Here is a 23,249-nt window from a genome sequence, read left to right on the forward strand (position 1 = left end):
AAGCGTAACGATAGCGACGTGCCTCGCTTTTATTGGAGGGATGACAGGAGGCCATGTGACGTCACATAACACCATCAGCCACTAGTGGTTGGCTCATTACGACTCCTGATTAATCATCGGGACGAGCAGCACAAATTGCTGTCTTCGGGAGCAACCAGGAAAGAGGCTTATGGGCAAGAACAATATGTACGGTGTCTGGAGAAGAAAATAATAAGTATTTGATATAAAGAATTTTCAGGAAGTGAAGGATGAATATAGATCATGCAGATTTTAAATAACTACTGTAGGCTATAATGAGTAGCTTTGGGATAAAACTGTACAGTTTGGAGAGAAAATGTTTTTGTAGGTAAAATGGCTCTATAATAGTAAATTATTATTATTATTATTATTATTATTATTATTATTATTATTATTATTATTATTATTATTATTATTATTATATTATTATTATTATTATTATAAGATGGAAAGTTGTAAAGTATTGTAAAATAAAAGCCAGAAAAATAAGGACCACAATTTTGATCAACATTTCAAGTCCATAAAAATACGTTAAAATTTTTATCTAAATAGCTTTAGTAATTTACGAGAAATTTCTCATTAACACTGCCCATCAACGGATAAGACCATTCCCCCGCCGTTCGTCTGTCGCTTCTTATTAAATGTGTTAATGACAGCATTACACTCGAGTAAGAGCTGTGAAACTAAGGCATTCATCACATCCATTTTCGCTACAACACGGATACTAAAACGATGATTAATGGATTATTCGTCGCACTGCATTCACAAGACCCTCTGCCGTAGGCCGTAAAGGTGACCATCCCTCCTCATTCCAGCGGAAATTTGGACCTTATAGAGATTAATAACATTTGGAGAGGATATCGGGCAAATGGATCCCATACATAACTCAGTTTCGAGTGGTCCCTCTTCGCCCCAGCGAGTCTTGTCAGCTTCATTGTCTTCTGCCAATGATGTAATCAGGTCATTCAGCAGACATCTGGCTATTGCGTGCGCCATTTAAACCTTACAGGATTTGCCACTCAAAAGAATTTCATTAGATTATCTTCAATGAGAGACATTTCTTAAATGATAAGCTGTAAGATCGTCTATGGCTTAAAATAGTCTAATATTTCGCCTTTGGGAGAGGAAAGTTTTTAAATGAGCTGTACGATTTCTGCAGTTAGAGACATATACCACCTATGAAAAATTTATTAGATTATCTTTTGCATAGTAATGAAATTTAAACCTATAAACTATATTTCTTTCATCGAAAGGATTGGCCACTTATTTTAAAGACTGATATAGATAATTCTTTAAATTATAAGTAAATTACTTTTAATTTATGAGAAGCTCTCTCTCTCTCTCTCTCTCTCTCTCTCTCTCTCTCTCTCTCTCTCTCTCTCTCTCCACACACACACACACACACACACACACATATATATATATATATATATATATATATATATATATATATATATATATATATATATATATATATATATATATATATATACGCACTCAAATATACCTGTACTTTATTGCGTATGTACTTGTATGATGTTTGAATAATCCTATATATCCTCTCATAAAAAGAATACAAATTGTCTACTCATACACCAATTAACAATAAACAAATGAAACTAATACCGAGCTGTCCTCGACGGACAAATATATCTACAATGTTTGTATGAAGGCCTCCCTCAGGCAGGAGCACAAACGCACAAAAGAGACCAAAGTGACAGCAGAAAGAGCAGCCGATCTGCCTCTCTTCATTCCCTTACTCCAATTTATTCTGCTGTCCTTTTGCTATCCTTTGACTACTGTCCTCCCTTGCCCCTTTTGCTGGCTTACCCGCGAACTGTTTCATCTTCCGGGTAGCAGAGACCCAACACAGGTTTTGCTTTTTCTTTTTTTTTATTTACATTTTGGTGTTTTGTTGGGTCATTTCCATTGTGAGTGTGTCGCTTTATCATTTGATTGAGGATTTGTAAGGAATGTAACTTTATCAGCAGCATCATACTGAAGATGGTTTTGCCTCACCTTTGCAGTCGTAATTTACAGTTATTATACCCCTTCACCATATTTACTTTTCTGGTTTTAATTGAATATTCTTTTAATCTTTATTTATAATAAACGATGTCGGTGTCAATGACCTTCGATGTCAGGATGCCAGAGAACTTGAAATCAATCAATCAGTCACCATATTCAGATTTTAAGGAAGATTGAGTAAAGTCGTTTTACTGGCTAAAAACAATCTGGAATAAATTAATCTATTGTATTGTTAATATGACGTATTGAAAATATTGGTGATTTATATGGAGGCTCACAATAATAGATTTCGTTGTGACTAAATCTGATTTGATCTTTTCCTCACCGATGCTGCAAGTGCCTCAATACTGATGATATGAAAAACCCAATATGCAGTAGATGGTTAATAAGAATCTCTGACCAAATGTGTCAAAACCTGGTTGAGGTATGAATAATGGACAAATTCCAGAGAACGGTGCCAGGAATACCACTGAGCTAGCAATTGATGAATATTTTCCTTAAGTCACCTCGGTTCCATAAGAACCGTGTAATTTTGGGGTTATATCAAACTACTACGGTTTTTGTTTTTTTACCGATTGTTTCTTTTTATTTAAAAGCCAATTTGAATAAAATTCTATACACTAAAAGTTGTGCTTCGGTAATGGTCTTAGCATTTTCATTCTTTTCAATATGTATTTTATCAACGTATAGAAGTCTCTTTCCAATGTGACTATATTTATAGGAATTTTTTCCGTTTTTTTTCTTTCAATGGGTGAATGTAGAGATTGTAGGCTATGGAAATCCGTATTTTTTTCACTTTTGACTGACAAAAATCGGTTATTTTTTTTTTTTTAATGTAGCAATTTTTTGTCCGAAAATTTCTTGTTTTGAGAAATCGGGCTTTAAAGTCGTTTTTATTTTAGAGATTGATTGAATAGACTTTAAATGTTTAAATATGGTCTTTTAGTGGTATTTTTCTTCGCCACTTGAGATAATAAGGACATAATTATCATATTTCAGGGTTATTTGCTAAGGAGTTGTGAGATCCTTCTCTCATATCCACAAATATATACGCTACCTGTACCAAATGCACACATCTGTGTATTTTTGGGCAATTTTTACCCTTTTTGACATATTTAGCCATCGTCTCTGACACTTTATGTATCTTTCACCATAATCACAACATAACAATTGTAAAGATATAAACTAGCAGGCAAAGCAATACCGTGACCATAACTCAGAGGTGTTAATCAAACGTTTATCTACGAATATCATAGATAATATAAGGTAACTGATAATCACCTTCTCAGGAACCCATAGAAAATAGTGGGGTTACTGTATATGAAATACTAAAGTAGATATCTTTCCCTGGAATTCTTAAAGAAAAAGTAAATGGATAGGTACCCTGCTCAGAAAAGAACTGTGTACTGAACCGAATGCCTTCGCATAGGCATATATATATATATATATATATATATATATATATATATATATATATATATATATATATATATATATATATATATATATATATATATATATATAGATGTGTGTGTTTGTATGTATCTATAAAGGCCCGTGTTAGTAATAAAATATATTCTTTTCCTTAAAAGTACTATTTCAAACATGAAATATAAACATACATCCTGGCCTAAATACAATAATCTGTTTCCAAAATTCCAAGTAGAAGCGGTGAGTCGCGCTCACAAATAGCCAAATTGGATTGGCGTTTTAATTTTCATTTCTCATATTGATTAATTCATGAATGATTCAAGATATGTCGGAACAATCAAATTAATATGATTCTAACATGAAGTGGATGATAAGAGTTCAAGTTTACTTCCTATAAACCTAAAGACGTTTTGTATAAGTAGCCCACGGTATTTTTTTCACAGCATAATGATCATTAAGAGATAAAACTTAATTTTGGTGGACAAAACTCTCACTGCGCTTATTTTCTTTCTCTCAAAGGAGATTGTGTGATGAAGGGGGCCGGGGTTTGCTATGCTGGGTCTGAATATATATCTAGTTAAGACTTTGACGAATGGTATAAAAAAGGAGACACATATTGTTCATGATCTAGAGGTCTATGTCAGACTTCACATAAACCCTCGAATCTTATAACACATAAGGCATATCCATGGTGTTAAGCCATTTTTAGTTTAACAAATCTCTCTCTCTCTCTCTCTCTCTCTCTCTCTCTCTCTCTCTCTCTCTCTCTCTCTCTCTGACCCATTTTGATGAGCTAGTTCAGCATCCTACAGAGTACAGAGCTTTGAGCCGAGACATGTAAGGTAGTAATATAAGGCCATATTAATCCGAAGAATAACCACCCACCCAAAATCTCTCTCTCTCTCTCTCTCTCTCTCTCTCTCTCTCTCTCTCTCTCTCTCTCTCTGTGTGTGTGTGTGTGTGTGTGTGTGTGTACTGGAACTAGAACTATCATTAATAATGTTGATAGTCGTAGAAAAAAAATATATTATTATTGAAAGATATGTAGAAAGACTTCGAAAGAAGAGAGAGGAGATTCTTGTATACATAAAAAACTCAATAACAGGAGCTATTTCATATTTAGTCAACCTATAGAAAATAGGATGGAATATATATTAGTAGTGGAAATGTTAATAAAGTCAGTACCAAGTTATATTATTAAAATAGATCTAATTTTCACTAATTTCGAAGAGATTTAGTTGTATTTTTCTTAAGAAATAGATTTCTATGCGTTCTATGTATCAATAATCTCTTCTCTCGTCTTTCGAAGTCTTTCTATATATCTTTCAATAACAATAATTTAATCTGTTACTCTCAACCTTACTACTGCTAATTCTAGTTCCAGTTTTAACTACCGATTCAGTGCAGATTTTAATGAAATAGGATGGGTAAGAGGATTGACAATTGGGAATATGTAAATGAAAAAAAGCTTTAGATTTGACTGGACATTGTTGGAACCTTTTTGAGGGTGTGATCAAAACTATATACTGAAGAAAGATAGGAAGGCTGAGCCTAATATCACTCAAATGAGTGTGCGAGTAAAAGATGCCAGATATCCCATGCGAAACGAATGACTCCATCTATTGAGCGGACGGTTAAACATTTAGCGTGGTAATGCTTACGGGAATATAGGAAGGAATTCGATTGTAAATTTTGTGACATAAATGTTCATAATTTGCAGTATATTTTATTCTTATATTTGTGACATTCTTAAATTTTATATAACTAGATTGCAATTTTACAAATAAGTACATAAATAGATTAAGAATACATATCCTTATGTTTCTCAGTCTATTTTACAAAAACCTAATAGCTATGTTTCTTATAACTTAGTTAATTTTCTTGCAATATTAAGTATTGGATATTACAATAATTTTTAAATGTTCTATACAATACCACGCTCGAATAAACTAAAACATACTGTATATCTGATTTGTTAGACTTAGCCTCAAGTGTATATTTGTAGGCATACATTTAATTAGTTTGTAGGCCACTGTAGAATGGAGATATTAGGTGTATATAAAACACATTTGCAATTCTTTTTATTGAAACGAAAATGTATAATGCACTCATGTGTACTCTTTAGTAATATAAACTAATAAATGTATACCTATAGAAACAAAGGGAAGAAAAAATAGCATATAAGCCAACCAAAAATGCAAGATAAATCACATGCAAATGAACTTTAATAAATTATACATAAATAATAAAAAAACAGTGGATAGTGTTACACATATAAAAACCCCACCCCACCAACAAAGAAGAAAAAAAAACAATACAAGCTAACCAAAATTGCATCATGAATTACATGCAAATAAACTCTATTATGATTATAAATATGATGAAACATAATACTAAAAAAAAAAAAAAAAAAGTTTCTTCAAGAATTGAATACATCGTGCAAACATAAGACAAAGCAAGTTTGCAAACATAGAAACCACAGACAGTAAACACACATTCAATGTACATGAAAATACAAATACAGTTTACAAATACTGTAAAATATTAGTCTGTAATTTGGAAAAAAAGAAAAAACAAAAAGACAAGGAACACTAACAAAATAACATGTTGAATCAGTATACTCTTGTAAGCTAATACTACTCAGGTGTGCAAACATGCCGAAATATTAATACACTTTCAAGTTGAATCAAAGTTAAATATAATGCATACCACTAAGCATGTTCCTAAAGCCAAATATGTCAGCTCCTGAGAAATATATTGTTTCAATAGCTTTATGACCAAATAAAAATGTTTGAAAAAAAAATGTATTGCGGATGCGTTGCCTTAATCTTACATCCAATGTCAGTGGGGCTTACTCATTAGTAGCACATGTTTTATGCATTATACTGTTAGTACTCATTGTTCTTTGTCCTTTTGGGAACCTGTGGGACACCAAATGAGGATCGGTTTCTTTTCGTTTATTGCAAACAACACACTTGTGTGATTTATTCACTGTTGGCGACATGATTTCGTTTGTGTCAACTGTCAAATTCTAAATATAAACAGACGACAAACGATATACCTACAACGCCATCTGAACACTAAGCGGTCAAACTAGTGTGTTCAATATGGAGCTGCCAACTAGTATATTAACATTAGTATTTTGAGCCTTCCTATCTTCCTTCAGTACATAGTCTTTGGGTGCAGGGTTGCTAGGTTGGCCTTTTTCAGGCCAAACCCCTCAATTTGTGTCCTTTCTTAGTGTCTAATATCTCAATTTGGCCTTTTTAAAAAATTGATCGGCCATAAATACTATATTTTCTTCTTTTTCTACTATTGGTTTGGCCTTTTAAAGCTTTGTTGTTTAAAAGTTGGCCTTGTCTCATTAAGAAAACCTGGCAACCCTATTTGGGTGTGATTTGTTGCTGACAGTTTGGAACAATAATGTCTTCCATATGTTACTTGTTATTCCTTCTTGGCAACAAGGAACTGCGATATATATTCTGTGCTGTGTTGTTTCATTCTTCTGTTTCCTGTACTGTGAAGGTAATTAATAATTTTTTTGATATTTAAAGGATTTTACAGTTTCTTGGTGTGCAACTAGGATGATAAAAGTGTATTTTATAATCTAGGCCTATACTTTTCTTTCGAGATGTAGCAACTTCATTAGGCCTACCCCTAGTGAAGGCTTTGTAGTACAGATTCGCGTAGGGTGTATCTTGGAGAAAGCACACTTAAACCAAATGACGAGAACAAAATTTACTGAATAAATTCTCCAGTTAATATTGTGGTAATCTAACCTCTTTTATCTACCGTTATCTTAACCTAGCCTCACCTTACCTACCCTTATCTGCTCTTGCTTTAGCTACCTTTACCTTACCTACTGTTACCATGTCTACCCATACCTAGCCTACCATCTCTTTACCTAACCTTACCTTGCCTAACCTCTCTTTACCTACCCATACCTAACCTCACATTACACACCCTCACCTAACCTAACCTTACTTAACACACCCTTACCTAACCTAACCTTACTTAACCTCACCTTACCTTACTATCTCTCACCTTACTTACCCTTACTTACCATACCTACCCTTACTTGAATTAACCTACCCTTATTTTATCTACAGTACCCTTACCTTAACTAACCTACCCTTGCCTTACCTTACCTAACCTTCCCTTACCTTACCTAACCTTCCCTTACCATAGCTATCCTACCCTACATTGTCATATTTGAGCTTTAACTTTGTGCATCCTTTGCTTCCATTCTATATTTTTCGAGTAAAAGTAAGGTATGCATTAGACACTTTTATTCTTAAACTAACCTACAAGCTATTCTAATTCCCATCTGACCTTGTGTGATCCCCAACCTATGCTGAACTACAGCTCTGGGAAAACATAAATACAAGAAAAGCTTTGGTAAAGTTTTAGATTCAACCAAATTGGGAAATGTATTATATTAATATATTTTCCTAGCAAAGCACGTGATAACAAAAAACTCTCTCAATACATTATTGACGCTGATGTCTACTTACAGAGATAATTATTTCAGTTAATGTAGGTCTGCATTTTATTTCTAAGTGTTCTGCATACCTTTACGCTGCCACGGGACCTAGCTCTTGTTCGTTTGTATGTCTGTTTTCATCTTACTTGGCTCCGCCCCATTGCGTAATGTGACAATATTTGCTTGAATGCGCATTTGCTCCTCCCACTAATGTCGCTCCTCCAATCTAAATACTACTGGGTTCTTTTCAAGGGTTATTATTGGACGATTCATTGGTCTCTCAGTCTTGTTTCAAGGATCTGTTTTTCGTGCAATATAACATTGTAAACGATAGTATTTTGTTTTTTTCCCTATTTCATTATGGGAGAAACCCGTGATTGTCGTTTGTTTTCGGTTTTCAAAAGTTCCGGTTTCTATATTTTCATCACACGTCACTTAACTGTCATGGATCCTCCGGTACGGTTGTGTGAAATATGTCGTTATTCCTATTTTGATGTGATCGGCCGATTTCATGGGAATTATAATGGAACGTCTGAAGTAGTGAATCGTTTTCTAAGGGAGCATTCCGTATTACCTTTAAGTGTCCAGTGTGGTAAATGTGATTCGCCTTTACATTTTCGTGAGGATAGACATGTGTGGTATTGTACCAAATCTGAACGTATTCCAGTACTTGATGATTCAGAAGAGGGTCAACCACAACCTTCCACATCTTCATCGTCATCTTCCGTTTAAGGTAAGAAGTGATTTAACAAAATATATATATTCAAATTTACCCCTGGTTAAAGGGGGGTCGCAGGGGGGGCGAAGCCCCCCCCCCCCCCCGGTAGGGGTACAGGGCCCCTAGGTTAGGTTAGGTGGGTTTGTTAGGTTCTGTGGTGCCCTGAAAATTACTGTGGCCTTAAGGGGGGGTCGCAGGGGAGGCGAAGCCCCCCCCCCCCGGTAGGGGTACAGGGCCCCTAGGTTAGGTTAGGTGGGTTTGTTAGGTTCTGTGGTGCCCTGAAAATTACTTTGGCCATAAGGGGGGGGTCGCAGGGGGGGCGAAGCCCCCCCCCCCCCCCCCCCCCCCCCCGTTAGGGGTACAGGGCCCCTAGGTTAGGTTAGGTTAGGTGGGTTTGTTAGGTTCTGTGGTGCCCTGAAAATTACTGTGGCTTTAAGGGGGGGTCGCTGGGGGGCCCTACCCCCTCCCCCCGGTAGGCCTAGTTAGGGGTATGGGGGAGGGGTGCTGGAACATTAATTATTCATTTATTGCAAATATCATTCAATGCCCCAACACCCTCCCCCCCCCTTCCCCCACCCAAAACCCCGGTTCCCAAAGGGTGTCCCCCATAATTGGTGGGATGAACTAGGGTATACATAGTAAATCTCTAAATCGGTTGGTTTGCAGTCAAAATAAACGTTAAATTCATTGAAACCACACTATTTCTGATGCAACAAATATATTTTTATTGCATTTTTCCAAATTTGGCTGAAACTAAAAATTTACCAAAGCTTTATACTAACTTTAATTGGAAGCATTTTATTTAATTATTGGAGAGTACAAACAGTTCCAACTTGGCTTATACAGTACATTGCTTAATTCTGTTTTGTTAGTAAGGTTTTATATTCTATGAAAATGTAAGCAAACTAATATAGTATAGTGAATGGCTGTAACAAATTAGTTTAAGAAGACATCAACCAGGATTATGTTGCGTTTACATGAATTCTGCTTAGGGCAGAAAGGGTGAATTTTTTTTCTTTTTTTGTCTGCATAACTCTTGATTTCTGTGTCTGGTACTGGCTTTGGTGGTGTTGAGTGAATTGAATAGAAAATGTATTGATATTGTCAAGTTGAACAGGTTAAATATATAATGTATGTACTGTCGCATCTAAATGCCCTGTCTTTTCCGTCCCCCACTGCCCCCCCCCCCCAATAGCTATAGATTCCAGAATTTCAGATGTGGAAGAATTTGGTTGTTGGGGGGGAGGGGGGAAGACGGTGGGCCGGGGGAGTACTTGTTAGAGCTGTAAGGGATGTGATGGTAGGGAACCACAAAAAATTGCATGAATGTAAATTCAATATAATTTCATACGTTCCCAATTCTCTCATTATAATGATTCTAACTTATAATTATATGGCATATTTGCTGTGTCAGCAAAGATGACATGAGTCGTAACCAGAGAGAGGGATCAAATGTAGTACTGTCTGGCCAGTCAAAGGACCCATTAACTCTCTAGCAGCAGTATCTCAACGGGTGGCTGGTGCTTTGGCCAGCCTCTCAGTAGTGAGAGCTTGGTTAGTTAGAGCATACCCAGAAATGCAGGTAATAAACTGGCTACTAGAACCTATGGAGAATATTGGTTTGTGATTGGGACGTGGGAGAACAAAAACCATATCAAGCCATTGGAACAAAGCTTTTGAACTGTGGTAGTCAATATGACGTCACAGTACCATATGCCAAAATCCTGTGAGGACTGGGGAGTACTGTATGCTTACATGTCTTCTGAATGAAGTTGTAGACGCTAATGGTGAATGGACATCACACTATGAAGCTTTTAGTTTGCACTGCACATATGAATGATTCTTGAATTAATATTGAAATAATGAAACCTTTTCTTTTCTTTACAGCAAATGTTTATTTTCAGTAGGCTAAGCAACTGCATTTGGTCACTGTAGTCTAGTTTTTACACTATTTTCCATGACAAGCAATATGCATTTCCTGGAGTTATGTTATAATCGAAATAAACACAACTATGAAATTATGATGTCTCTTATCAACCATCTTGAATACTAACATTTTATATATATTTGGTTGTTAAATATGGAATAAAAACTGGAACCAGAGCTTATTCAGTGGGAATATAGAATCAACATGTGTTTCTAAACATAGTAGCAATCAAAATAATATCGCATTTTGTGTGAGTAAATGCAGACATCGTGATCTGGCCAGCTTTCTCCCGATTTATCTCATTTTTGTTAACATGTAGTCGGTAACTATACAGAGAATGTTTAAAGATTCTGTCAAGCAAATAGCTTAAGCCTTAAGTAACTTGTCTATAGAATCTCCAAATAGGTAGAATTGATTTGTGGTGGTACACTTGATTACCTCAATGTAAACTGTATCTTTAGGAAAAAAGACACTCAACGAGACCAAAATAAATATGAATCCATCTAACTTAACCTTACATAATGTAAGCTAGAGGAAGATATAAAGTAACATGAATATGATTTGTAATTGCTCTCTGATGATTGACTGCTCGCACAAACAGAGCTCTTCCCTGAAATACTTGCTCATGTATGCTGAATTGTTGCATACCAATTGTTGATATGCAACCTTAAAGAGATGAAATGTTACTGGACTCGTGAATTGTGTATGGGTAAGATTTTTCAATAGGAGCAATATTTACAAACTATTCCAAACTATCTTGTGTTCAAGAAAGATTTTTGTGATAGAAATTTAATTACTCGTACATTGCTTCTATTTTTGAGCATTCAAAATTTGGAGTCATTTCAACTAGTTTCAAGTTAGGCTACTTGGGAGTGTGCTCAAACTAGTTTCAAGTAACATTTAGGGGTAATGAATGAATGAATGATTTGAAGTTCTCCGGCATCCTGACATCGCCGGTCATTGACGCCAATATCGTTTATTATAAAGATTAAAAGAATATTCAATTAAAACCAGAAAAGTAATTATGTTATAAAACTTAAATAGCATTAAGAATTTCTGCTTCTTGTATAAATTTAAAAATGCCACTAGCATTTTGTGACACATCATGTCCAAGTATCTAGGCAAGGATGAACCTGCCATCCTCACCTCGAGTCATCTCAAACATCTTCACTGGTGTAACTATAGCCACTTTCTCAGATTTAGGGAACTTAAACCCATTCATACTATGTTTACCATTCTTGTAATTACATCGACAAGACTAGAGAAGTTTCTAACATTTAGAACCAATAGGATTTTACAATCTTGTCCTAAGTTCCGCTATGTTTTATTCTAAATTTGTTCACTAGAAGAGTTTTGCCAAAAATTCTGATTTCTACAAGTTTCCTAAACAACATGGACTCCTCACTGACGCTGTGTTATGCCTAACCGGGTGAAAGTCATGAGTATTTAGACTTGAAGTTAATCAGTGGGCTTATAACCATAAAATGAAGGTAACTATTAAATGAACTTTCATGAGTAGGGTTCACGTAGAGGTGAAGCAAAAACTCGTAATTGAATCATTTCCTTCAAATTTCTTTATCATGACAGCACCATTTATAACCTTGACTAGATAAAACAAACGATCAATTTTAGATCTCATTGTTTGGAAGTTACAGAATAGTATTACCAAGACTAAGTGCCTTTTGTGAGGCGTATCATTAGCGTTCAAGTGAATAAATCAAAAGTTAAGTGGTATAGTAGAGAATGATCTTTGGTATGTAGATGTATGGTGCCATAGAGCAGGAGAGCAAACAGTTCTTAATGATTCCTCTTGGGGATTAATTAAGGAATATTAATACTCTTATATTCAAGAAAAATCATTTTATCGTTCTGGAGTGGGAAATTCAAAATAGAACACCGATGAAGGTTTTGACAGTGACGGGAATATGCACCTCTGTTTATCACTCAAAACATTTTGTAGATAGAGGTGCATATACCCGGAACATCAAGAGGCTATGATCAGGTATGGAGAACATTATTTTCTCTGTTGGGGAGTATGAAAGTCATGTTTTAACTAATACCCTATCAACTATATATATATATATATATATATATATATATATATATATATATATATATATATATATATATATATATATATATATGTATATTATATATATATATATGTATTCAGTATATATATATATATATATATATATATATATATATATATATATATATATATATATATATATATATATATATATATATATATATATATATATATTATATATATATATATATATATATATATATATATATATATTCAGTATATATATATAATATATATATATATATATATATATATATATATATATATATATATATATATATATATAAATATATATATATATATATATAAATATATATATATATATATATATATATATATATATATATATAAATATATATATATATATATATATATATATATATATATATATATATATATATATATATATAAATATATATATATATATATATATATATATATTATATATATATATGTATATAAATACAGTATATATATATGATATATATAATATATATATAGTATGTAGTATATTTATATTATAAATATATATACATACATATATATATATATATATATATATATATATATATATATATATATGTATGTATACATATATATATATATATATATATATATATATATATATATATATATATGTATCTATATGTATCTATATATAATATATATATATATATATATATATATATATATATATATATGTATCTATATGTATCTATATATAATATATATATATATATATATATATATATATATATATATATATATATATATATGTGTGTGTGTGTATGTGTGTGTGTGTATGTGTGTGTGTGTGTTTATGTATATATATATATATATATATATATATATATATATATATATATATATATATATATATATATATATATATATATATATATATATTCACCAGGTAAAAGTATCATTAATGTCAATTTCTATATCAAATATTTTCTCATGTTTGACTGTTGTAGTTATACATATATATTTATTCTACAGAACAGGAGAAACGAACAGTTCCACAACTTCATACTGGAAGCACCTACGCTATACCATCACCTGAGAGTAGAAAGTTGACTCCAAATAATAGCTACAGAAAGACCTGTCTTTGGACTCCTATACTTGGGTAAGGAACAAATTACTTCCATTTACTTGACTTACTTACATTGACAGCTGCTTTTTTTTTGGTCCCATACAACAGGGGAACCCCACACTCTACAGGACCTCCACAGTCATTTTATCATGTTTGTTCAAAAGCCTTCGACATATCACACCGCATATTGGTCGTTTATTGTTAAATTATCACTATCGAAGCACCCACAATTTCCTCTTAAAAGCCTTAATATCTTCAATCTTTCAAATTTCTGTGGGAACTTATTGTGTAGTCTCAGGGCCGCATATTTAAAGGCTCTAGAACCTACATTTCTTGGTTCCAATAATTTAAAACCATCGGTAACTATTCTTGTGTCAACACGAGTTGTTGGCTGTACAGTATGTAGCAATTTTCTTAGATATTTTGGACATCTTGTTCTGATAACTGGATGGGTTATTGTACATTATTTTAAACTCGTTCTCGCTTTGATGGGCAGTCAATGTAAATTATTTAGTATAGATAGGTGTGATCCTTTCTTGAGATTGGACACCTCTTATCAGTCTTGCTCCTCTGTTTATTGTTTTGCTATTAAAGTTGTACTTCTGGTAAATTGTAGTAGATAGACTTATAGTAGTCAACCCTGGTAATAACACAGCCTATCACAAGTTTCTTTACAGAATGTTCATCCAGGTACTTTTTTTTTTATATAAGATGATAGCCAACAGTTTTTACTACATTATTTATTTGGGTATTGAAAGACAAGTTACAGCCAAGAGATATGCTTAGATCGCGAACTTCACTAGATATTGGGATAGAGTGGATATTTATGTTAATTTGAATATCACCCAAGTTTCTTATGCTGTTTTTCTTTCCCACCACCATAAACTCAGTTTTATTTTCATTTGATTTTACAGTAGTTGTTTGATTGTCATCCATTCCCTAACACTGGCAAGAATTCGGTGTAGAGTTTCAGTAGTGTTGTCTATATTATTTATGGAGAAGTAAAATTGTGTATCATCTGCAAATAGCTTGAACTTCATACCATGCCTGTGTAGTATTTTCAATAGACCAATAGTATTGATACAGAATGAGATTGAACTCTGTAAACTCCCCTAAGGTACCCCTCTGTTTAAAGGTTCATATGATGAACCAGAGTTTCCAATTTGAACATGGTAATTTTTGTCAACCAAACACTTTTAGGTATTCGAAAGCTTGATCCTCAATAGTGATGGACCATATATCATTTAGTAGCAGTTAATGCACAACTGTATTAAAAGCAGCACTAAGATCGAGTAATGTTGAAATGAAATTTATTTTCATCCATCACATCCAGCATATCATTTACAACAGAACATAAGGCTGTCTCCATAGATTATAATTTTCTGTAAGCAGACTGGTTGTCTGGCAAAGCTTCTATTTCTTTTAAATGACTAATTATTTATTCAAGAGATACGTATTCTAGCACTTTTGAAATAAAGGAGATTCAAAATAGGTCTATAAGAGCTTAATTCCTGATAATTTAAGCACTTTTCAAAACTGGTGTGACCTTGGCCATTTTTTCAGATTTGGGAAACTTACACTCATCGATGCTTGTATTTAGTATTCTCGTGATTATATCAGCTAGACTAGGAAAGTTTCTTTCCCCAGTTACTTCAGATATTGGCATTGGATCGATCGCGCAGTTTGTTTTCTTTGCTCTCTTGATAATTCTGGTGATATCGGCTTGTGTTGAATTATAGAATCTTGTCACCGAATGTTTATGGTCTACGACCACAGTGAGGTCAGGGCAGACAAGCACAAGGTAGCAGGCCTTATCAAGTGCATCCACAACTGCTAGTGCTTCCCTTTCTACTGGGACATAGTGGGACTTAGCTCCTGATGTGAAACAGCTTTCAATAAGGGTGATCCTCCAGCTTGTCTTACAGCAGAAGGGTCGAATTGATGTGCAGTGCTTTTGGAAGAGCCTGAGGTCAATACCATCTTTGGTCCAGTCACTGACAAGACAAGTTGGTCTGGTTTTTTTCGTAGTTTTCAACCCCTTTGTGTATCTCGTCAACAATCAGTGACTTTGACTCTTCGAACATGTGGTCAAGTTAGTCGCTCCATTTGAAGGGTGTACTTGGTTTGAGTAGAACATAGAATGGAAGCATTCACTCGGCTAAGGCAAACACAGACACTGATTGACTAGGCTGAACTAACTGCGAATGTCTTTGATGTTGCATGGCCTCTGGAAGTTCTTTATAGCCTCAAGAAATCGCGGACAGGGATGCGTAATTTCAAAGCCAGCAAACTCTGGTTGTCTTGGTGAATGAGAATTTGGCTGGGTTGAATGTTATTCTGTGTCTGGCACATATATCCAACCAGTCCACTGCTTGGAAGAATGCTTCCCGAATAGTGTGGAATTACATGAGGGTGTCATCAATGCATTTTGTTTTCTGTGAAATGTCTGTGATCATCTCATCAAACCGATGACTGGATCCATCACCTGACGTGATATACCCCTTTGGTGCCACACAGTAGTAGTAACGGCCTCACTGTATTATAAATGTGGTAAGGTGGCAATCATCGGCATGCAAGGAGATACTGTCTTTAGACTAAACAGAATTAACATATCCTCTTAGAATGTGGTTCGAGTACTACAATCCCTGAAAGGAGTTCCTCATGAAAAGCTGCGTTAGTTCTCAGATTGCGACCTGACTCTTAACAGGGTATTCCATCTTGCTCTAGCCATTGCCATGAGAGTCAAATTAGCCACACTGAATCAGCAACACCAAATGGGCTACTCTGCAGCGTACTAAACCCTTTTAGGTATGTACAATTGCAGTAATCAAACCTTTATAACATTGATACCCAATCCCATAACTACCCCTTTCGGTACATACACGTTCAATTACTGTTGTTTTGACCTTTGTAATACTGGGGCTACTTTTCAACACCTCATGGATGGCATCTTAAGGGACCTCCCCTTCTGTGTATGTTACGTGAAAGACATACTTGTGTTCTCTTCCTCCAAAGATAAACCCCATCGTTCTCGACTGCCTACAACACAACAGCCTTGTGTTCCAGTATGACATGTGTACCTTTGGCGCCAACGAAGTATTGATCTTAAGGCACCACATCACTCATATAGGTGTTTACTCCCTCCCTTAGAAAGTATCTGCTGTTCAGAACTTCCCAACACCCCCGACCATCAAAGCACTGCAAGACTTCTTGGGCATCATACACTATTATCACCGGTTTCTGACAGATATCTCCACCACTCTTGCCCCCCTCTATGCCTCACTCAAAGGTGTCATGTGGCCGTGTGGTAATTATGGCTTGAGATATAAAAGTATGGGAAACGAGGATAATGACAGATGTTACTCTGTATCTTTTTCAACAGTTTGTGTATTTAACAAAAATTAATTCACAATCTTATTGAGCACATCAATTATCAGTTACAGTACCGTTTAATTATCTTGATAATATTAAAGTCACAAATTACAAAGTTGAATTCCAAAATTCAAAATCTTTTAAGTGCTCTATAATGGTACATCAATGTTACAAAGTTTTAGGGTCTTGCAATGGAGAGGCACGCAGCGGGAATTTAGAAAGTTAATGAAAAACTACATTCTGAAAAAGGATGTTGGTACGGCCAGGATTGGCATCAGACGACGGGACGGTGCTATCGATCTCTACTAAGACTCCTCTGATTTTTTGGCTATACTTTCTCCTTATGTATGGCAGGACCTGGATGGGGTGCCATGGTTGTCCACTTGGGTTTAGGTAGAGGAGGTTGGCGGTCCCAATTCTGCAGTGATTTGCACTTCCACTTGCTGTCTCATCTCCGCCTCCAGCCCTGTGGGAAAAGGATATGATTCAGCAGTATGACAGATCAGCAACATGTGGCTGTTGCTGATTAAGCAATTCAGAGCTTTGAAGGCACAGATTAACAGTTTTGTGCCTGCATTCGTCTTGTTATTGTTTGCTTTTAGTTGACCTAACTTTACCTTCTGTGACAAGGGCAAGCCAAAATAAACTGAAGTGGGATCCCCTTCAAGAAGCGGCCTTTTATAACGCAAAGAATTCCCTATCAACTGCTGTTTCTCACACTTGACCTGTGTCACATGCCCCTCTCCTCTCCACCGATGCCAGCGACATCACTATTGGTGCAGTTTTTGGGCAGGTGGTCAAAAGCTCGCCCCGCCTATTGGCCTTCTTCAGGCAGAATCTTAGTTTACCTTTGACTGAAAATTGCTGGCGGTGTATTTGTTGCTGATACCCTGTAAAGAAATGCATTGGCAGCCATTCACTTGGGATTGGATTACAATACCTTGGCAGAAGCCCAATAAAAAGATCTAGAGTACCAAGCATGTAGGACATCCTTCACATCCCTCTGTTGGGAAGATGTCACCCTCGATGACTCCAACACCACCACCCTCTGTGACGTCAGTACTGGTAGGACATGAGTCGACATGGCCTCTCAATTTCCTTGCACCGATCTACTGCACAGCTACTGAAGACGAAGTTCATTTGGCACAGGATTACTAAGGATGATAAGGATTGGGTCCATGCCTGTACTTCATGCCAAACTTCAAATTTTAAACACAAGACTTAACTGGTAGTTATATATATAGCTTACGTCCCCGACGTCAACGGCAGAAAATTTGAAACTCGCGCCAACCGCCAGTTGGATAACCAGGTGTACCACCCCTGCACCCTAGCGAGGTACCTGGGAATCATTCCAGTGACCCTCATATATTCCCTGCTGTCGCTAGCGGAGACACGTGAATTCTACTCCGTCATTACTGATCGTTTTTTTTTTTTTGGTGAAGTACAAATCTTTGGTTATTGACTCCCGCTTGTTTTTGATCTCGCTTTGGATATTTCATGATTTTGTTTGGATTAGATGATTTTTACCTTTGCTTGTCTGAATTCTCTTAAATTTTTCAAAATGGCCATCCCCTCTATAACTTTAAGGTTATGTGTGACTAGTGGGTGTAAGACCCGTATGGCTAAAGCCTCTCTTTAACCCCATTCTCTCCGCGTTGCATGTAGGGGTAAAGAGTATGATTTAGGTGATCGCTGTGACGAATGTGTTTTGCTGTCAGAGCATGAATGGATTGATTTAGATAAATACAGCCGTAAACTTATAAGGGATAGATTGAGGCGCAGTTCTTCTCGCTCTTCTAGAGATATTTCCTTCTCCCATGTCATTAATCCTATTCCTTCACCTGTAGTGGTAGATCCTGATCCCACTATTGCAATTGCTAATGAACCTTCACTAAAAGATATGTTAGTGGCGATTCAAGCTCTTGGCGCTAAAGTTGAATCTTTGGCTGCGGACAGGACACAGTTGATGTCCGATGTGCGTCTTTTGAAAGGTGAAGGTGCAAGTGCAAGTGCAGTGAAGTTAAGTGCAGTGGAGGGTGCGCCTGCTCGTGTCTGTCGTCCTCCTAGTCCTAGACCTCTTCCAAGCTCCCCAACCCCTGGGAGAAGGAATGTCGAAAGGCGAAAGGAGACGAGAGATTGTATCAAACAAGCAGACGTCCCCTCGAACGTACCTGTGGGCGCCTCCCAGGACGTTCGCCCTCACCATCAGAAAGGTGAGGTTAAGTGTTTTTCGTCGTCTTCGGATGACCCTTTACCTTAAAGAGGCTGAAAGCTCACTTCCAGGCCTCTTAAGAGGTCCTATGATACGGCCTATCGACGTCCTGCTAGTTCTAAACCTGGATGCAGTCACTGGGATTCTCCAGAGCCTTTTGAAAGCCCCCCACCAAACGTCCTTTTAGGACACTGGACATTTCCAAGGATCCTTCTGTGCACCCAGGACCAGGCTTTACCTCATTCCAAGCTCCCAAGCAGCCTTCAGACTGGATTTCGCCTTCTAGGCGCTCTGTTCCGTTTAGCGGTGAGGAGAACGTCATGACCTCATCGCCGTTTTCACAACGTTCGGATCCTAACTTTGTAATTCTTCAAGACATGCAAAGCAGGCTCTCTTCCTTTATGCAATCATACCAGCGCAGCGACAAATCTCGTATCAGCGATCTTGATCGGAGCAGTGAACCAGGACGTGTTTCCGAGCGGCCTCGTAATCGGGGATCGAAGCTTCTTGCTAGCCGATACGAACGGCCTTTAGGAAGCAATCGTGATCGTTCTCCTAAGTCCGCAGTCCACGGTTCTTTTATTGAACGCGATCGAGACTGTGTGCCTGTGCGTTCTTCTAAGAAAAGACGTCGGACGTCCTGTTAAACAGGTTATTGAACGCCCTTCGACTCAGGCTCCTGAACTTCCTACTGATCAGGCTGCCGATCCTCCTCCGGTTCAGACTGCCGAACGTCCTTGCAAACAGGCTACCGAACGTCCTTGCAAACAGGCTACCGAACGTCCTTTTAAGCAGGCTGCCAAACGTCCTATCATTCTGGAAGTTTCTCTCTCCGCCAATTATATTAGTGAGCTCGCGTTTCCGGGATGGTTACAGTTGAACGAGTCGCTGAACAACGAGCGGTTCGTAGTACCGATTGCTTGCCAGCAGTTGACGGCAAGCTTGTTTCTGAATATGATCCTGAACGTCCTATCCCTGGTCATATTTTGGATGTTAGTTTGGATTACGAGGAGGAGGCTTATCCTTTTCAAGACATCGATGCGGTTCATGTACAGGAACTTCTCGTCTCTGATCGAGCTGATCGCGACCGTTCGGTTGAGCCGCTCGCGACTCTGCCGCCTGTTACTATTCGCAATGAGCCTATTTCTATTGCGGTTGGCACTCAGGTTTTTTCTGATATTGATACCGCTCTTAACCCTACTGCTCCTGGAGGAACGTCGCTAGAGAAGGAAGTAGAAGCCCAGCTTTCTCCTTTAGAGTTTGTTGACGTTTCAGGAGACGAGGATTCTGTTTCTTTCCGTCATTCTGCTGATCTTAAAAAACTTATGAGAGTTTTTACGGAAGAGTTTTCGGACTTTTTGTGCCTATAGCTCCGCGCTCTCCTCTGTCTGAGTTTACTCTAGGCAAAGTCTTTAAGAAAGCCCGTTTTACTATGAGGGTTCTGTTACGTTCGTCCAAGAGAGCTCTTAAATTAATGGGTGACTGGTTACAGTCTAAGAAGGCCTTAGGGAAAACTTCTTTTTCCTTTCCTCCAGCTAGACTGGCTTCGAGGTCGAGCATCTGGTACGAGACGGGAGAAGTTCTCGGCTTGGGGATTCCTGCCTCTGCCCAGAGAGATTTCTCAAGCCTCGTAGACGCTTCTCGTCGGTCGGCCATGAGGAAGACCAAAATTTTTTGGTCCACTTCAGAAATGGACCACCTTCTCAAAGGAATTTTTCGGGCCTTTGAAGTTTTTAACTTCCTAGACTGGATGCTGGGGGCCTTGGGTAAAAAAGTTGAGGCTTTTAAAGAGGGGGATACCTCTGCCCTGGTCCATTTGATGTCGTGCATGGACAAGGCCTTGAGGGATGGCTCTAATGAACTTGCAGCTCTTTTCTGCAGGCATCCTTAAGAAAAGAGATCAACTTTGCTCTTCTTTCGCCGGGGGTGACTCCCTTCCAGAAGTCCGAACTCTTATATGCTCCTCTTTCTCCATTACTGTTTCCACAAGAACTTATCAGGGAGATCTCTGCAGCTTTAGCTCAGAAGGCCACTCAGGATCCTGTCTCCAAGACTGCTAGAAAGGCTTTGCCTTCCTATTTTATCAGCCGCAAGTCTAAGGAAGATACTTTTCCCAAGTTTTCCCAGCCCTTTCGAGGAAGATCTTCTAGTAGGGGTAGCTCCAGACCTGATGCTAGAAGGAGTAAGAGAAGAGGTTTCAGGGCAGGGCGAAGCAGAGTCTGACTGCTTTTGCCTTCAGGGAGTGGGTGCCAGACTACTCAAATTCTGGCAAGCGTGGGAGAAGAGAGGGGCAGACCAATGGTCTATTCAGATTTTGAGGGAGGGTTAAAAGACCCCCTTTCTAGGGAACCCTCCCCTGGTCTCAGTGCCCGTGGATCTCTCTCCCAGATACAGAGAGTAGGCAAAGAGGCAAGCTCTTTCGAACCAAGTGTCTCTTATGTTAGAAAAGGGGGCCATAGAGAAGGTTCAGGATATCCATTCACCTGGTATCTACAATTGGCTATTCCTGGTACCCAAGAACTTGGGGGGATGGCGTCCAGTTCTGGACGTGAGTGCGCTGAACAGGTTCATCATCAAAACGAAATTCACCATGGAGACTTCGAAGTCAGTGCTAGCAGCAGTAAGGAGGGACGACTGGATGGTCTCATTGGACCTTCGGGATGCCTACTTCCACATCCCCATCCATCCAAGCTTCAGACCCTACCTCAGATTCGTTTTCATGGGAGACGTCTTCCAATTCAGAGCCCTATGCTTCGGTCTTTGCACAGCACCTCAGATCTTTACGAAGCTCATGCTGAATGTAGCAAAAATCTTACATTCAAGGGGCATAAGAGCCTCCCTGTATCTTGACGACTGGCTTCTCAGAGCGCACCCTTACGATTACTGCCTGAAGGATCTTCAGACAACCTTGGACCTTGCGGAAGAAATGGGTCTCCTTGTAAACAAGGAAAAGTCTCTCTTGGTTCCATCTCAAGAGATTTTATATTTGGGGATGACGATACGGAGTCGGATTTTTCGGGCTTCTCCGTCTCCCTCAAGGATAGAGCAAGCCAAGTTGAAACTAAGATTGTTTCAAAACAAGGAAGTTTGCTCAGCAAGGAAATAGATGAGTCTGATAGGAACCCCCTCCTCCTTGGAGCAGTTCGTCCCCCTGGGAAGGCTGAATCTTCGTCCTCTCCAGTTCCATCTCAACAGCCATTGGGACAAGGAGAGGGACTTAGAATCGATGTCCATTCCTATCACGAACCCCATCAAAGTCTGCCTTCGGTGGTGGGAGGAACCAGACAAGTTCCAGGAGGGTCTGGACTTGTCAATGAAAAGCCCAGATCTTGTGTTATGCTCCGACACCTCGGACACAGGATGGGGAGCAACCCTAGACAAGTTAGAAGTCTCTGGTCTTTGGACAGAACCCCAGAAATCCTTGCATATCAACCACAAGGAGTTATTGGCAGTTCTTTTAGCCCTCAAAGGTTTTGAGGCTTTAGTCACTAACAAAGTAGTTCAGGTCAATGCGGACAACACGACAGCATTGGCATCTCAAAGCAAGGGGGAACACACTCGATATCTCTGTACGAGACGTCAAAGAATCTCCTGATGTGGGCAAGAGAGAGAAACGTTATACTTCTCACGCGATTCATTCAATGAGAGAAAAACGTTATGGCAGACAGTCTCAGCAGACGGAATGAGATCCTTCCAACAGAGTGGACCCTCAACCTTCAGGTGTGCAAGAGCCTGTGGCATCTTTGGGGTCGCCCTTACATAGACCTCTTCGCAACCTCAAAGACGAAGAAGCTAGAGGCATATTGCTCCCCTGTTCCATATTCAGAAGCAATCCACATAGACACTTTTCTATTGGACTGGTCCAATCTAGATCT

At 37.7% G+C, this 23,249-nt stretch overlaps 1 long non-coding RNA gene across 1 annotated transcript in view; it reads left to right on the top strand.

Annotated features, from left to right (window-relative positions):
* Positions 1 to 6,874: 6,874 nt before the first annotated feature.
* Positions 6,875 to 23,249, top strand: part of LOC137621163 (uncharacterized) — a 45,133-nt gene continuing 28,758 nt past the window's right edge. Inside the window, exons 1-2 of the long non-coding RNA XR_011040143.1 lie at positions 6,875 to 7,002; positions 13,697 to 13,823. This is a non-coding gene — a long non-coding RNA (uncharacterized lncRNA). The remainder of the gene's footprint in view (positions 7,003 to 13,696; positions 13,824 to 23,249) is intronic.

The sequence above is a fragment of the Palaemon carinicauda genome, chromosome 27, assembly GCF_036898095.1.
Source record: "Palaemon carinicauda isolate YSFRI2023 chromosome 27, ASM3689809v2, whole genome shotgun sequence".
Taxonomy (NCBI): Eukaryota; Metazoa; Arthropoda; class Malacostraca; order Decapoda; family Palaemonidae; genus Palaemon; species Palaemon carinicauda.